At 35.8% G+C, this 17,399-nt stretch overlaps 1 protein-coding gene across 2 annotated transcripts in view; it reads right to left on the minus strand.

Moving 5' to 3' along the window:
* The window catches only part of LRMDA (leucine rich melanocyte differentiation associated), a 677,461-nt gene that overhangs the window by 435,663 nt on the left and 224,399 nt on the right, over positions 1-17,399 (minus strand). The gene's annotated exons all lie outside the window — the stretch shown is intronic.

A 17,399-nucleotide genomic window follows, 5' to 3' on the forward strand; every position in this document is an offset into this window, starting at 1 on the left:
AGTATGTAAAATAAATGAGGATAACATAATGAGGGAATCCAACATTCATCTCATAAATATAACATAACGACCACAACTAAAATGTCAGAGAATCTAATAAATCAATATGGTAGGACAGAGCTATCTTTATGCTTAGCATACATAAATATATATTTACATGCAAGCTTTTTTATTTTTCAGGTTTTTTAAACCAGGGATCAAACAAGAAAAATTATAAGAAACTTAACTCCTTATTTACTTCATCATTCAAAGTTTCATAGTAGTATTTTTATTTTGGTTTTCTACCCAACTGTAGAGACCATACAAGTTTTTCCCCATAAAACAACAAAACAAATTACGTTATTAATTAGCATATAAAGTCAATTAAAGTATGCATTCAGCCTTATGAATGGACAATTTGGAGATCCTGTGTGAAAGAATATCCCCAAGAGCAGGTGGAGAATTTTTAGAAAAGGCAGATGTTTTGAACAACAATTAATGACAGCACATATTTTCTTAATATCATCTGAGAATTGATACTAAGTATCTAACTACAGGTTACACAAGTAGATTTCCTGTGCTGCAATTCTAAATGTATTTTAGCTGCTACTTGGAAAACATCAAGAGTATGTATACACAACAGCTACAATAACAAACAGAACATAGTGCGAAAGCAACAAATGCCAGTTTTATTCCAAGCTCTGCCCCCGATTCAATTTGTTACAAGTTTTGAGATCCTTAAAGCTTTTTAGCAGATAAAGCACATAAACCACAAACAGCCCAAAACAGTGCAAGATATCACAACACATACTAATCGAAACCTGTTCTAAATGTCAGACCTGGATTTTTCCTTAGTCTTTTGCATATCTTTACCATGCTGTTCCACACCTAATTCCCATGGCGCCACCGTGGACCCAAGTTTTAGTAATTCCATTAAAAGGCACAAGATGGCATTAGAACAGCTGATACAAGAAGAATGCAGGTCAACATCTTTCCCTTGGTTTGCCTATACCCCTCAGAGTAATCAGCATGAGGACCAGTCTTAAAATAGTCGCTTCTGTTGATCACCAAGATTATGCACTATTTACAGAGATACAACACTGTCCTTATTAGAATGGCTGTGCAATCAAATACATGCCATGCTACTCTAACCAATGGTTGTTTTCAAACTCTAATCCACAAGATATTCAAACACATCTCTAAAATAAATTATATCCTAGGCAATAAACAAAAGTTTATATACACTTAAAAAAGACATCTCAAAAAGCTGAGCTGGGAAATTCATGCTTCCATTTTGTTGCACTTTTAAAAGTCACTAAGTAGACATTTAATCTAAACCAGAGATTAATTATTACGGCAAGAATTAAACAACTGGAGTCAAACAACTGAATGCCCTTTGCATTACACCTTGAGGGACCCTTTGCTATAGCGTGAGTTCTTCAGATACTGTGTGGTTCAGAGCCACTTACTGTTGCAATATAAAGAGGATTAGCACTGTTAGCCATTTGTGTCTCAGACTAGTTATTAATGCTGTTATCAGATACTTCCACAATGTCCAAACTTGGCTTGTCAATACAACTATTAAAAACTTCTAGTAGATTCCACTTTACCTGTCAATGTCTCATTAGGAAGTCAGTGAAACCTTAATCCTATAGTCAGAAATTACTTATTTACGTAATCTTACTCCCATGGTGAGAAAAAAAAATAATATTTTCCCATCTCAGCCACAATTTACTGTTGTTGTGTTGTTGACCTGAAGAGTTGTTTAGGTCTTGCCCCTTTAAATTGCCTTTCTCTCACAGAGACCGCAATGGAACTATATAAACATTTATCAAATTTGCCTTGCAACAAAACCCACTATACAGGTTAAGTAACTGCCTTGAAGTTAGTAAGAGAATCAAATTAATCATCTTCTATCAAAGCACAAGACACAAATTTCCTGAGGATCATCTCTTTCCTAACAAGAAACGATGGAAGCAAGTTGGAGACTGGTCAGTAGCACTCTCTAGCAAATAAGATACAGGACTTAAGCAGACGAATGCAATTAAAATAAGGTACCTTCTAAAGCAGCATGGGATCTAATTCTTTTTTCAGGAGAGAAACAACTTTGCTTCTTTTGACTGTTAACTTATATACAGGTCTGCAAAACATGAACACAAGTTCATCTAAAGTACATCTAACTAAAGAGAAATATTCTTCATAGCAGGCCACTGTACTCAAAAATAATGACACTGACAATCAAAAATAAGAAATGCAGACACCAGACCACTTTGGAGATGTGAAAGTGGCATCTATAATGAGGCCTTGAGGCTGACATTTTCAGTCAGTTACTGGAGTGCTCCCTGCACTCCTCCATTGCTAATTAACACTGACATACGGATCAAATACTTTTGTCCAAGCAAATCTAATGCAACTTAAGTTTACTTTTAAAATAACTAACTCAATTACAACAATAATTGCTCATGTACAGTTTGCGTTTTCTCCTCAAAGAGCTTTCTTTCCTGCTCTAACAGCCCTTAGTCACCATAGAAACATATTGGATGGTAAAGCTGAAAGCACAAATCTCAAAGATAGCCTTGCCCACCACCAAAGTTTGCAGACAAATTTATAAATTATTTGAATTCCAACTAATACATATACTAAAAGCATTCATTTTCATTTAGCAATGTGTCTTGTACTTGAACAAATACTGCATACAATAACCACTCAAAACCATTAGTTCATCTAGGTAAGCAAATGTTTTTACTATAACTGCTAATAACTTCACTCTTCCATGCTTCACCCAATTTATTTTGTATTGTCTGAGAACAGTGAAAACTGTTTCTAATATCCATGAGAGGAAAAGGAAGTCCTTTCAAAAATTTAATGGCTTCATACAGACTGTTCTCCTTCACATTTTTAACTCAAAGACAAGTATTTAGTCTCTTTAGACCCTCCACCGCTCACATGGCTCAAAACTTCTGGGGAGAGAATATTACTTTTTTGAAGCAGTAGCTTAACGGTACTGCTGTTTCCAGCAATTATATCTCAATGCTTTAATCTCTTGCATTTTGGGGGGTGGAGATGCTGTAAATGGTATACTTAAGGACACAGTGGAAATGCAGAGCTTTACAATTGATCCATAATATTGAAGGTATGCCTCAACGTACAAGTTAAAAGGCACCAGACATTAAAGCACTCCCATATGACAAACCAACCTTTACATGTATTTGGATTTTAAACTGAATAAACATCTGCAAAGTGCTAAAGCAGTCCTGTCTATTAAACAACCCTGTCCAGTCTACAGTAACTCTAGTCTCATTTGGACAGTTTCAAAATTCAACAAATTCCTGGAATGAGGAATATTTTAGCATTTTTAGGTTGCATTGATTAATCAGATGTGTTTATTAATACCACATATGAAATGAGAATGTACAAATATAACACAAGAAAATCTAGTTTTCAGAAGTGCAAAATCCAGTTTCTTTGCCTTGCATTTTGATGCTTTCAATGCACATGAACAGCTAAAAAACATACAAGAACCTATGAAGTTACAAGATGTGTTTATAAGTGGAAGACCCACCACACTGAACTGCAAATGAAAATTACCATTTATACTGATATTGTTTTTTTAAAGAAAAAAAAAATGTATGTATAAATAAAACAGGTATGTATAAACAAATAAAGTCAGAAGAGAGGGGTGTAGAATACTGTAGTTTAAACGATTTTTACTTGCCAAAACATTTGTGGCAAACTAGGATACCGTTCAACTCTTGTTTCCCATCCAATTTTTCCATAGATAATATGTATATGTAAGCAGAGCTATATAAGCATAAGGAATCATAGTATATGCTTTATAATGCCTTAGGAGAAAATAGTCATATCTTTTATGCAAAGAGCTAGAAATCCCACAGAATATATATTTATATGTCTTGCTGTTTCCACAATTGGTTCTTTAGTTCACAGATCATATATTGACATAAAATCATATAAACCTTGAGGTAAATCACCTAGTTCTAACCCCCCTGCCATGGGCAGGGACACCTTCCACTAGACCAGGTTGTTCAAAGCCCCATCCAGCCTGACCTTGAACACTGCCAGGGCTGGGGCAGAGACAGCTTCTCCAGACAACCTGTTCCAGTGCCTCACCACTCTCACAGTAAGGGATTTTTTCCATATATCCAACTTAAATCTCCCCTGTTTACGTTTGAACCCATTCACCTTTGTCCTATAACTACAGTCCACACACACTTTTCCCCGTTTTTTCTCTGTTGCATACAGTTATTTGGTTTTTCATGGGGCTTTTTTTAACCTTTTCCCTTTTGCTTTTCTCGCCTGCCCCTTACAATGTGTTTTCCCTATCAACATCTATAATTTAGATCAGAAAAGACATGAAAAGCTAGAACTATAAACTAGTTCTAGCTAGTTTAGGACAATAATGCCATTGTTCTAAATTTTCCAAGGAAAGGCCTGTGACCATTCTTGTTCTGATTCCAAGCAAGTCTACTTGTATTTCATTAAATGACTGGTGGTATGAAAGAAGACACATTTGCACATCATCAGATGATACAAGCAAGGAAGTTCCAGCACAATAAAGAAAATTAAGATATTGTGCAAGGAGTTCAAATTCAATTATTTCAGAGAAAGCATGGTCTGTAAAAACCAAACCAAACCGAAAAAAAACAACAACCAAATATATATAAGTCCTCATATATAAATATACACACATGTAAAAATATATACACAAGCAGACATAAACTACTACATAAACACACATACATTTTCTGCAAGAATCATTTACCTGCTATTCCAAATTCTTGTCGTATGTTACTTATACAAATACACATTGCAATTTTGAACTGGTCTGCATACTCATTTTTCCTTGCTCCAGACCTTTTTATTAAAAAATTTCTTATTGCCATGTAATTATATCTAGCTAATAAATGAGAATCACCTTGAGCCCAAATTCACTGAAGGAACCCTGCCAAGAACCAAGAACAGTAGGTTCAGTTTCAGACTGACCAATGCATAAAGCACAGCTATCATCCTGACTAAATAATTTTCTTACAGCAGTATGTACTGTTTTCATTAATCTACACTTTTGGGTGCACTTCCTGCTTTTCAGCAGTCATACTACAAAAGGTGGGTTACTTAAGAAACAATTAGGTGCGTATACAAAACAATTTGCAGGCAGTCTTACTCTTTCAGCTTCCTAAGTGAAGTGCCTTTCAAGGCTGATTTATAACACTGTCGTCTTCAGGAGGCAAAATAATTAATAGGAGCACGGACTTCTAATTTCAGTGACTTCCAGAGAAAGTGGATTTCATTTGATTTATGATGGCCGGTGACTTTGCATTTTATCAGTTCATTCACTCATTATTTATGCTGATGACCAATTTCAATGGGTCGCTATCATCTAACTCACTACTAATCAAAGAGAATTAGGGTTCACTGCATTATTTAGAAGCCACTAATTTATCTTCAGAACAAGTATCAAGAATAGTTTGGGGCCTTCTACACTAAAAAGAAGCACAGCTGGCAAAGTCACAGCATTTGCCTGATGTCACAAATGAATGTCGTAAGGGCTACTTGCAAGGACTACTACTTTTTACAGAAGTTTTAAAATGGGCAGACTGCACAATAGAAAATAAATATGAAACACTGAAACAATAAAACGAAAGACTTTCCCTCTGACCTCCTATGTCAAAATATTTAAAATATGTGTTTTCCATTCCCTCTGCAAGCAATTCAAAGACGCTTTATTTAAAAAATTCTCTCTCTTTCCGATAACTAAATGGAAATCTTTGCACCAAAACAATCCTAGTTGCCACATTTCTCATTTTAAAACCATTTGAATGTATTCTAGACACAAGAAAATAGATCAGTCTGAAACTTAAACATACAAAAATAGAGTTCTATCAGCAAGTAATAATACCAAATCATATTCAATCATTTAAAAAAAAAAATCCTCCCATAAAGAAGAAAAAAAAAGAAAATTAGTTGCCCATTTTGCTCTTGGTGAACAGAGCACAAACCCCTCATTTTAATATTTTTTACACCTTTGCACTTTGACATGCATTTATCCTCCGATTTCCTGGGGGCTTTCTATGGAGCCCACCTTGTGCAAATCACTTCAAACTGAATTCTGATCTTCTGGCATAGGTGCGTGACCTTTATGAAACTCAGGTGAAGCACACAGCCAGTAATTTCCCAGAACAGCACTGCCATAAACCAAGTAATAGTTTTAGATGTCCTCCTGGCACAGCAATAGTCTCTGCTCTGTTTTACCCAAATTTTAAATGCTAAGGGAGGGCTGGGGGTGTAGAATTAAGCCATTAAATTTAGAGAGATACAGAAAACGATCATTCTCTGGGGCCTCCACACACACATGGCAGTCTTCCTGAAAATATCACCCATTCCTCCTCAAACAAACCTGAAGTTAAAATGTGCAAAATCAAAGATTTTAAGGCATCTTCATACTCCCAATACCCCCACAGCAAGAAAAGCTGCCACTTCAAGCCAAAGGAGTGGACCAACATCATTGTTTTTCACTGCTAATTACTCTCTCCCAATGTGCAGGAGTGGTGTCAAAACATGGGAAAATGATGAGCCCTCAGAAAAAGATTTTTCCCCCTCTGTGTGTTAAGGGATGTGAAACAGACCTGCTGCTGCCTTCCTGCCTTCAGCCCTGCTGGCCATGAGGTACCTCAGTGGGCCCTGTCTGGCCTTGCCCCTGCCCGCAGCCGCTCTTCCACTGACAAGAAGCCTGACGAGGGACAGCCAGTATTATAAACGAACCCACTGCCTTGCCCTGCCCCAGATCCCCCAGTGAAACTGCCCACAGGGGGTTGGTGGTGGCAGCTGAAAGAAACCCACCACTCAAAGTCCCCCTGCAGGCACAGCTCCTCATGCTGCTGCTTCACCTACCTGAGGTACGCCTGGGCTCCACTGAGGCTTTGGCAGGGTCTTCCAAGAAGAAAGTAGTGCTTAATGTGGCAAACAAGCCACCACCCTCGCTCCAAAAGAATTAACACTGTAGCAATGTGATATTTCAAAAATGTGTCTTTTATACGCACTTGAAAGACTCTCCCATCCTTAAAGACGGCCATTTACAGAAAATATTTAGCAGTAATTTTCCTAAAATTGTATATTATTTTTAAAAGAGTTATTTATTTTCAAAGTGTTCATTTCTGGAGCGTCCCAACGCTAGCTAAATTGGGGGGGTTAATTCAAGCACATACATATGCCCTACTGCCTGCAAAGGGTGATTCCCATATATATTTGCCCATAGAAAGCTCAATCCACTGGGACACTAAAATTAGAAAAGTAAAAGTTGAATAACTGTACTACAGCACGACACCAAGTCAAGAATCTAGAAGGAAAGAATTAGGAAAATTATTACAGAAGGATATGAGTTTTATTGGATGAAACCAGCATTTTTGTTGCCAAACAATAATTATAAACTGAAATGACTAAGTAGCCATTCAGATTAGTGTTCATCAGTTTTGTTCACATAAACACAACATGCTCATCATACTAATGATCTGAAATAAAACCCATGACTTGGCATAGTTTTCTGCACCATAACACAATTTACATTTCATTGCTAGTAAAATCAAGCTGAAACACAGTAAAAACAGTTTATCTTTACACTTCTTTGCTGTTAATAAGCATTAAAAGGATTTTTCTCAAATAATCATTTACAACCAACTTACCAAAATTCAGTCACTTTTAATTCTGTTATAAAACACAGCATGTACACTAAAACCTCTTAGGACTATTCAAATTTCTGCATTTAAATCAGTAAGGATATAATATTTTTTTCCTAACTTATGCATTTTTACAAAACAGGATGTACATCTATGAAATATACAAATAGGCTTTTTTTGAATGGAAGTTAAAAAAATGGAAGTCTTCAGTCTCATTACAGCACACCAAATCCTTACAACACAGTATTATGAAAAACATTCTTATGTATATAGTTGTCCTTGCAGGGGACAAAGAGAAGGATTTTTTTATTCAGTTGTTTGCTTCCAACTTTTCAGCTTGCATACAAAATTTGCAAATGTTCTACAACATATAAAATTGCTTATACACTTCAGAAACCCATTTCTATTGCCCGCATTAGGCCAACCTTCAGACTGGATGAATAAAAACCCTTAATCTACAGCAATTAGTTAATCTAGCGGATACAAGTACTAATGTGAAAATGGCAGGACAGTAAAAGATCAGGATCTTAATAGCATTTGTATCACGTGCTTATTGCATAAAAGAAGTTTAATTAATCTGCCACAAATATTGAGCAAGTGAAGTCTCCTCAATCTCTCATTTGGACAGACAATATAAAAAGGTAATTTATAATTTATGAAAACCCTGAGCGAAATTCTCAAGCAGACCTATTTAAAACATGAACTTGAGAAAAAACTAAAGAAAGAAAAAAAAAAAAACAACAAAAAAAAACAACCAAAACCAAACCCACTAGTTTTCCAGTAAACTAAATTCCTTAGTGCACAAAGAACAACAGTGCAAGAAAAAAGTGTGGGAAAAGGTGGGGAAAATATGATACCTACATGAATACATCCACTAAGACCAAGAACTGAACTACATATCATTAAAAACACTACTGTATAGGGAAAAGCTCCAAAGATTAGTTTACTTCAACTGTGGCAGCAAAATACTTGAGCATTTGCAAGGCCCTTAGTCCAAGGAAAAAGGTATTTCTCCTCCTCGAATTGCCATATATACTTTGCCTGTGTCTTATTGAAGTAAAAGATCCATACAAACTATAACTGTGTTCATCTCAGCAAAAGCAACAAGTTTTATACTAGATAACAAATTTGCTATGTATTCTGAAAAGGGATATGCTTCAAGACTGAAATCCATCTCTCACTTTTGCTGTTGTACACTAGTAGGATCTACAAACTCTGCAGAGTTACATATACGCACCTGAAGTCATTGTTTGCAGCCAACTACAAAACTCCCAATTTAATAACGATAGTAATAAAAAAAAGGCAGTTAGAAGAGTTGCAAAGAAGAGGGTGCAGTTGGGGAGGAATGTGTCCACAAAAGAAATAAAAAAGGTGCTTTACAAAAGAAGTCTCCTTTTTTCCCTGATCTGCCACATTCTTAGAATAAATTTTAAAACTACTGCCTAAGATTCTTTTTAGAAACATTTTTTATTAATTATACATTTTTCAATGCCATGAATTAGCATTGAAAATTCACTTTTTCATTCTAAATAGCTAGAGACATTTTGCATTCCCAACAATTGAACAAATAGATTTTTAGATTCCGATATGCCCTCTTCAAGCAAGCAGCTGTAAAACTTCCATTGTTCATAAAATCCTGAATATGTACATCCCCAAGTCTCCCCCCTTCCATTCAATATATATGAAAATGCAATTTACTGTATGTCAAATGAAAAATGCAGTTTTCAAATGCATGACAACAGGTGCTAGTTAAATGATCAGACACTATTTGTTACCTAGTCTCTTATTCTCATTTGCAGCATGATAAATTGCATTTTAGCAGAGTACTGCGATCTAAGGGGTCTTGACATGCTTTTATTGATTTGCATAGGTTATATGCATGTATTCCTGTTTGTAGGCAAATAGTGCCACAAGTAAATTCAAGTCACCGTGCCTCTGTTTCAAGAAAATTGCAGTCATCACAGGGGAGCCAAGATGGAGTGAGGTTGGGTAAAAGAGACACATGCAGCCCATTGGAATCTTAGAACCTCTATTAAGATTTATAGGCTGCAGGATTCTTCTGGGCTTCAACATTATTCTTAGTAAACCCTTTCTGTCTTCAGTTGTTTATAAAAACTGGCAGCTTTAGCAAAGACAGAAGCTTATGTTGTAGGTAGCACAATTTAACATAATAGTGATAACCTGTCCTCCACATATCCTGATACTGATTTTGAAAGAGAAAGAGTGCATATCCTTTATTCCCTTTACTATAATTTGAAAGGCTTTCTTATTACTAAATAGTAAGCTTCTCACCTGCATTTACATAACAGCTTGTGACCCCCATTAGTTAAGGTTAGTTAATATACCTGTTCTCTTTTACCTCTTCTAAAGTCAGCCACTATCATTACTCTCCTCATAAGAAGAAGAAAAGAACCCTGCATAGAAACTTTCCTATCCTCACAAGATAGAAATAACAGCTCCAGAATTAGGAATTAAAACTTCCATGCTAGCATCTTCTTCAGGCTGGGAAAGTTGTGATCTGCCATCACCACGTTTGCATATAATACCCCTATTTTAGTATCAGCACATGCACACATGCCAGCACTCACCCCGTTAACTAACGGGAAAGCTGCTGTAACATACAAAATACTTCCATGCATGAAGATTATCTCTATGCATGCACACACCTCATTTTGTTTCACAAATGTTGGAGCTGGCATGCAATGTTCAGACTGGTGTCAGCCTATACACTGATCCAATCATTGCCCTGTAAATTTGCCCATTACTGATAAAGGTTCAGGTTACTGGGTAAACTGTTAATCTATCAGGAAAAGGATTTAGTCTTGACAGGCATACTTACACCTCAGAGTATTGAAAGAACTCTTATTTGTATGTTATTTCAGTACTTAAAATTTATTGAATAACTGTTTCAGTGTGGTAGTTTGGCATTAACTTTGATGGAATTCAAGAATTGTATTCTCCTGCCTATATCATAAACCCTAAAGCCAGTCAAGATTAACCTAATTGTAAATTTAAGCTCTAAAAAAAGGTCTACACAACAAATATTAGGGAAAAAAAACCTTATGGGGATAAAATTAGGGCAGTACAAAATGTAGCATCAAAGAAACCATCCTAATTTGACAAAGACACTTCTATTCAATGTGTTACTAACTAAAACTACTGTGTGTGGGCCTCAATTAACATCTGAAATAATTGTCCACATTATCAATTTTATTTCCTACAAGTTTCTCAGCTAATGAAGATTCTATTGCATATGTTTCAACAAAGAACAAAGTACAGACTGTGTTTACAGAGAGCATAAAATTGAATGAATTAGCACATCAAGATGCATGCTGAAAACATTTTTGCTTACTGTCCACCCAGCACATGTTTCCATAGAGTTTACAAGATTAAAATAATGTACTGAGGCTGAGAGGCACAATGGGGTGAGAGATAAACCTGATTTATACTGAAACTGGGAAATTATATTCAATATTTTTTTTTAAGATTAAGTCTACTTGGAAAAGCCATCATGAATAAACAACACTGCCAAATATTCTTTTAAATAGCACACAGAAAACTGTCCCCTTTGGAACATCTGTAACAGGCAAAAAAATATTCCACAAATTTGTAACTTCAATATTGTATGATTTTGCAGAAGTAGTATTTAGATTCTTCTGCCTAGGAGTTTCACAGTGTAGTCTAACTTGCAGGCCCACTACCTCCAGCTGCTCATTCATGACTCCACACTAACCATTTAAATAGAACTGCTTGTGGAGTTGCACAATAAGCAGTAACAGGGGAAATGAGTCAATTAAGAGCCTTTTTTTCTTAGATAATTTTTTACATGGGTCAGTTTCTGATCTGGTCCACCTGATATAATAAGAATGAAACAACTGAAATGTCCTATAGTCAATGGAAACGTAGGACCAAACGGTAAGGACTATTTAAGGTGGCACTGCTCACCTGCTTATTAATTTACAGTCTCAGTCAGAACACAGAAAAATATTTCACGTGGAAAAGAAAGCTGAAAAGCGCAGCCGTGAATCAGGAGAAAAACAATGAGCAAAGAAAGGAGAGCAAAAGCAAATTATGCAACACCACAATTACAGGCCACTATCAAATCTGGTATGCATGAGAAGAATTTCAAAAAGACATCTGAAGAGGTAAAACCGAGGTGGCTTGCTAGATGCTTTTGGAAAAGCACAAGAGGCAGCCTTGCAGAAAGAACATGTTCTATCTTATAAACATTTGCTTCATACAAAAATGCTTTAATACTTAGCACTGAATTTATATGCATATATGCTTTCAGAGAAGATCTTGTGAAAATACAGGCACAGCCATTTTTACCTTTCCAGCTTTAAATTCCATTAGAGTATTAACACTTAAAGGCAGAAGTGTCACAGGAATGTATAAGCAGAGCTGGCTCCCACAATCAGACACAGTAGAAACCATTGCAAAGCATGAGAACAAAAATATTGTCAATTTGACCAATGATATTCAAAAGTTACTTACAGCAAATTTATCAATTTGACCTGCTGCAATTCAGTTGCTTCAAGCCATTTAGTTTAAGAGATAAGAGAGCAACATCAACACCTGATTGAATTCTTTGGGCCCTGAATGAATTCTTGCCTCCTGACTTTCAACCTCAAAACTATTCTTTACTTAAGTTTCCTAAAATGCTACAAAGAGTAAAAAACAATCTTGCATATTACCACTCTGTCAGTAAAAAAATAAAATAAAATACTACCTTACAGTCTATCGCTATCACTTCTACTTAGCCTATTGGGCTCATTTGCTAGCACCAAGTTCACATTCACGCGCAGCCTGTAACAACAGGCCTATGTTCTCAACTTGCCAAAGGTTTTGCCTATTACAGCAAAATTTTAGAAATAGGTCATAATTCCAAACCCATGACATTTTACTCAGGGCATTGACAAAAGATGATATTCAAGAATATCCATCAGCCCCGAAGCCCACAAGCATTCCTTCTCTCCAGATATAAAAGAGCAGTTTGTAAGTCCTTCCCAGGCAGGGGACTAAAAATATGCTAGCAGAAGTGGCCACAAGCACAGCACACTACCACAGAGAAAGTCTCTTTTTAGGAAAGCAATTAAGCACAAAAACTGGCATATGCCAGCAATCTGACTAGGCGATAATAGTTACTGGAAATCAAAGCACACAGAGGTACAACATTAACAAGTACACCAGCTGATATCTCTTTAAAGATAAAAATCTTCAGCTGAAAAAGAATCTATGATTTTTTTTTTCATAACTGAGCAATTTAAAAAGAAAACCGCAAAAAAAGAAATAAACACACACTCCCCCCCCCCCCAAAAAAAAAAGAACCAAAAAAAAACCAAACCTGTGTGTACCTTGCAAAAGATGAAGAGTTTGCAAAAAAAAAAACGGGGGCAGGACAGGACAAGGAGTGGGTGGACTGGAGAAAGAAAAGTGGTTTTAGAAGTCCCATATTGCAAAATTCTGACGTCTGCAGAACCAAAAAGGGCTCTTGGGATTTCTGCTAAAGACTTTGCCTCTGGTACACATCACCATATTTGTATTAACTTCAGAAAAGATATGAAAGACTGTTCAGTTTCTCCCTAATGAGAGGAATTTAACACGGTTGGGATAACATTCCACAATAATATTTCTATGTCACATCTTCATTAACACTTCAAAAGCCATCAAAAATTTAACAAAGAAAATTACAATTAATATTACAAAACAGAGATGAACAAATTAGAGTAAGCGGCATTATCAAGTTACTGTTTTTGTTTTGTTTTTATTTTCGCCCTTCTACTCTGTGGAGAGATAATTAGGATGCTTGATTTATTACTAATCTGCTAGTGCAAAATACATTAAAGAGGATCATTTCCATTCTGGGACATGTCTATATACAGGAAGTATGGCTTTACACAGAGAAACATATGACTAATCACTGTATAACCTTTCATGGTTATGGCACTTCAAAATCATGTTTTTCCCCTATTTTTGCTCTCTTCTGCCCTTGTTTCAAGGTCATCTTCCTGCAACTTTCACTTAAGCTGTAGTTCTGGAAACATTTTTCTGTACTTGCTTCTGTACTTTCACACATCTGAAGAGTTTGAACACACCTGTTGTGCAAGGCTAAGCACAAAAAAGAAAATTCCCAGGAACCTAGCAGTAACTTCAGAAGTAGAGGAGATGCGTAGCTCATGCAAATACATGGGAAAACCTTTATGCACCCTTTTGTTTATAAGAGCACGTCCACAGCTGTGAAATGCTGCACTCATTTTCACATAAATTACTAATCATTGACATCAACTAGGGCATAAAAAAAAAATCACCTTTGATAATTTAAGAAAAAGTATTTCATAGATGTAGATGACCACAGCAAACGCAGCTCTCCATCATGAAAAGAAGGTTGTTAGTCACTTGTAAAAGTAGTCTTGAAAGATACCTTAATGTAACAGTTCATCATACAGAAGGAAGTATAAAGAAGATCAAAAGAACTGGAAAAGAGTGCGGTAAAGATAAAATGCATTACTCCACTATTCCAGACATCAGGAATTAACATCTGATGCAGAGATATATTTTGCAATTAACTTCCAAGATAAAAAAAAATTAAGAAATTCCTGGAATGCTAACAATATATAAAGGAATTTTCTTACAAGAATAAAGAAGCAACAAATTAGCTTTTACACCATCAAAAAGCTTAATTCCACAGCTCAAATACATTTTCAGGGCATCCTTTGCAAATTCAACCCTTCATATTGGGAACCTGGTCAAATAAAGGCTTTCAGAGAGAAAGAAAGTAGCCATGTTAAACCGTATGTGCAAGCTCATGAGGTTGACATGCTATCACCATGTGTAAACAGTGAATCTATCTGCATTTTAGTAGCCCTCTATCAAAGCCCTACTACCTCTGGAAAAAGGGTGTTCAGCAGTATTATAGCACACACACTTTGTTTGCGCTTATTAAATAAAAAGAAAGGATCACCTTCAACCATATTAATGATGGACTGGTGGATGAAGGATGTCTGCGAAAATTCACAACATCTGTTTGCTCCACTCTCTTCTCAGCGTGCTGCACCTATTCCTCATGCTTAATGATGCTCATCCACTCTGCAAGTTTTACGAACAAATGTGTGTTTAGCCACATTCATCATTCTGAATGAGCGTTCTTGATGAAGCATCCACTGGCCTGTTTCGCTCTTTCTGCTACACTTTAACAAATGACAACTGCTCTACAGATTTTTCATTTGTTAAAAATAAAAAGCTAAGTGAAGAATAGGCCCAGCAAATTTTTCTTTTACTCTTCTGGTAACTTTACTAGGAAACGGAATACTACATGCATTTAAACGGTATACAAGTTCACATGCATAAATCTAAATGATGCATACAGATGTATGGGATTTTCAAAACACTCCACAGCAGAATACAGTGTTTCAACAGCATATCAGAAAAACATTCTACCCCATACCAATAGAAGTAGTTCCATCTTCTCATGAAAGTGATGTATTATGTCTCAGTACCATCAGCTAGGGGCCTGATTCTGTAATGTACAGAATGACTCCACACGAGACACTTGGCACCATTTGGTACCAGACCAGCAATACATCACAGTGGACATCTGCCCTCCATTTTCCAGCTTTCCTCCTTTAAAGTACACCAATGAAAAGCTTTCCTTTAAAGGAAAAGACGTGTTTCTCAGAAAACTTGCTTGCTGTAAATGACATCCCAGGAATGAATTCAACTGCAAATAACAACATGTGTCAAAGGAATGATATTTTATCAATTAGAAAAACAGACTATAAGGAATATTAGCTAGTAATCAGAGCTAAGGAATCAAATCAAGACAAGAGCGCTCAGAAAATTTTAAATATGGAACATCTTCAGAGATTATCTTTCAGAAGTAACTCACAATTTTCCTTTGAGTTACTTCACAGAAAAAATATTCATTCCAATACTGATTTAACAAAAAATGTCTTTATGAGATTACTGATGCAGTACACAGTGGAACCTTTTCAGGATCATCTTCTCCTAGTATTTTCTATATTTCCCAAAACTATATCGATTAAATGAGGTTTTTGTGAGGGCATTCCATCAGTGTTTAGTGGCATTTCTGTGCTTTACCGACTGAGTCTTTTTGGGCCACTTCTGTGTCTGCATTGGTTGTCTGGGTTCATCTGTATTCGTTATGTCCAGGAGGTCCATGGGTGCATTGGATGAAGCATGTTACATTCTAAAATATGAATGACCTTTCTTATGAAGAATGTTTTTTGCAAGACAGGCATCTAAGATACAGGCAAGTACTTTGATTCTTGTTTTTGTATTACCCTTCTAATAACTACATTAGGGATAAAAGCTGATCCTGAAAAAGGATCTTACCAGGTTTGCCACAGGTTGCCTTCCTAGAAATTCTGCAACAATTTTCCTTGAATAACGTATTTTGTGGTAGTTCACAATGAAATAATTATGAACCAAAAGCAGGCAGGGAGGAAGTTGTCACTTCTATGTATAAAAAAAGAAATCCTAAAATAATTATGTCCAGGCGTCTTGGGTTCAGCACTTAAACCATGACACCAGGCTAAAAAATGCATGACAATTCAGTAAAAATTTGTAATTGAGTGAGTAGTAGGATGCAGAATCAAACATGTAGAATTTCTCAGATATTAAAACAATTTTAAAAAACTGTACTGCCTATGAATCTTTTAAAGCCAACCAACACACATAATTACCCAAATAATTCCTTGTTAAAGCAGATTGAAATTCTCCATTAAAACCTCTCTCTTTCAATAAATGAGTACTGGCATATACTAATAAGGTCACCGAGAACAGCAGTCCTCCTAACACAGATAGTCTTAAACTATATGCTAAATTATATCAATTCCTTAAACTTAGAATCTAGCTGATGTTCAGGCAATGAATGAAGTGGACTAATCATCAGAATTCAAACTTCCACTCCAAGCTGGGAGTGACTGCAGCATTATAGTGACATACAACTCTACAAAAGTAAATCCTACAATAGTGGTATGGTTGTTGCAGAATTCTACTTTATCCTGTTTCTGAAACTCTACACGGAAATTAGAAGGCACCAAAACATTAAATAAATAAAAACTAGTTAAAAAGTTTACAAATTATATCCTGCATTTTCAATATTTTTAAAGTAAAAACCTCATCTGAAGTCACTAAGTCAGAGATATTCACCAGCAAATTTACCACAAAGCAGTATTCGTTGGTAAGTTATGTTCCATGCCAAAAATGCACTAAATTGCAGAATACAGATGAAAATGCATGCAAATGCAATAAAAGTTATCATAAATCAGCATGCAATGGTCTACTGTTTCACAAATTAGTACAACATAAAATGAAGATCAGGAATTCCAAAAAGTCAATTTTTTTGAGAAAGTTTGGAAAGAACTTCCTGTGATGTCGCAACACTGATAAAAACAAGGTCAGAGGAGAGAACTATATAGTAAGTCAAATGAAATACATAAAACCAGATTGCTAAAATTTAATAGAAATTGCAATAAACGTCTCTTCAGGCTCTACTGAGGTATGAGTACTCAAGGAATCCATTATTATGCTTAACAGAAACCAGCCCATGACAAATTTATACACTAGATAGAAAATATTCCTCTTCAGATTATCTACAAGGAACACTGTAAAAGAACTGATAGCAGATACACTTTTCTGTTATAAAATGGAATTTGTAATTATAATAAATATACAAATTATTAGTTCCTTAAAAAGAGAGTGCTTCTGATC

Source organism: Pezoporus occidentalis, unplaced genomic scaffold (assembly GCF_034315485.1).
Source record: "Pezoporus occidentalis ecotype Australia unplaced genomic scaffold, CSIRO_AGI_Poc_V1 ctg116, whole genome shotgun sequence".
Taxonomy (NCBI): Eukaryota; Metazoa; Chordata; class Aves; order Psittaciformes; family Psittacidae; genus Pezoporus; species Pezoporus occidentalis.